Below are 1,760 nucleotides of genomic sequence, written 5' to 3'. Positions count from 1 at the left end.
GAAAGCGTTTTTATATTACTTTCCTTAGTATCCAATTCAGCAACATTGAGCACGTCTTCAATATTTTTCACACATAGCGAAAAAGAAGTTCTTAGTCCTTTTCTTTTCGCTTTTAATTGAATTAGTTCCATATTAGCACAGTTCAGAAAAATTCAGTCTCGAAATTAATATATCAAATATCGGGTCCCTGTTCGGGCGCCAGTTATTTAACAATACTATTTTTAAATATAAAAGATGGGGTTATCCGATAAAATCTACCCGATTTAATTATATTCGAGACTGGGAAAAATGGCATATTATACACTCATTGTAAAATAACAAATGAGACAAGCACACAAGGGCTTAATAACAAAACAAAACTTTTAATAACAAAGAGCAAATAATTTTACATCCGCCGTTGGCGGTTTCCAGAAAAGTTATAGAATAATAATAATGGTAGTTGAAAATATTTTCCTCAGATGGCGCTAGCTGTATCGCAACAGAGCGAGTGTTTGAGCAAGTGTGAGAGCGAGTGTGTGAGCGATTGTGTGAACGAATGTGTGAGCGAGTGTGTGTGTGTTTGTGTGTGACTTCATTCACCTCAATAAATACTCGTTCACACACTCGTTGAAATAACGTGAAATTTTTACACCTCATAAATACCTCTTTCGTTACAAGCATCAGAAAATCAACCTGGTCTACTTTAGAAATCACTTTATCAGTCTGGTTGATATGAAATGACTTCATACACCTCAATAAATACCTCAATCTCTTTAGTTGAAATAAGGTAATTTTTTTATACCTCATAAATACCTCTTTTGTTACAAGTATCAAAAAAATAACGTTGTATACCTTAGAATTCACCTCATCAATTTGGTTGATATGAAATGAATTTAAAACAACCTCAAAATAATCTTAGGTATAAATAAAATGACTTCATAGGCCTCAATAAATACCTCACTCTTTTTTGTTTAAAATAAGGTATATTTTTTGATACTTCGTAAATACCTCACTCTCGTTCGCTGAAATAAGGTTAATTTTTTAATACCTCATAAATACCTCTTGTTACAAATATCAGAAAAATAACCTGGTATGCCTTAGAAATTACCTCATCAGTCTGGTTGATTTGAAGTGAATTTAAAACAACCTCAAAATAAGCTTAGGTATAAATAAAATGTGACTTCATGTACCTCAATAAATACCTCACTCTACTTAGTTGAAACAAGGTAAAAATTTTTATACCTCATAAATACGTATTTCGTTATAAGTATCAGAAAACAACTTGTATACCTTGAAAATCACCTCATCAGTCTGGTTGATTTGAAGTGAATTTTAAACAACCTCAAAATGAGCTGAAGTGTATATAAAACAAACCTCGTATACCTTAATTACAACCTTTGCGAGGTATAATTTTTACTGCTGTTTTCTCAGCAACCTTAAATATACCTCAAAACAACCTCAATATCTCAAAAATACCTCAAATATACCTTACATTTTCGTAAGGGTTAACCGGTTCTTCCACTAATCTCTTCAAATAAATAATGGATAATTGGTTGGATACAAAAATTATTACTGGTTAAAAAAAGTCCCAATTCACGGAGCCCCTATGACCTTTCCATGGAACTCTAGGGGTCAGCGGAACACCATTTAGGAACTGCTGGTATAGTTTAATTTATCTTAGCTGTATGGAGAAATCTGCCAATCACGGAAAAAAAGCCGAACTAAAGTAACCCATGCAATTAATTTGGTTGTTGCCAAAAGACGAAGAAACATTTTACTTC

This window comes from Parasteatoda tepidariorum, chromosome X1 (genome assembly GCF_043381705.1).
Source record: "Parasteatoda tepidariorum isolate YZ-2023 chromosome X1, CAS_Ptep_4.0, whole genome shotgun sequence".
NCBI lineage: Eukaryota > Metazoa > Arthropoda > Arachnida > Araneae > Theridiidae > Parasteatoda > Parasteatoda tepidariorum.
Note: the sequence above shows the minus strand (reverse complement) of the source record.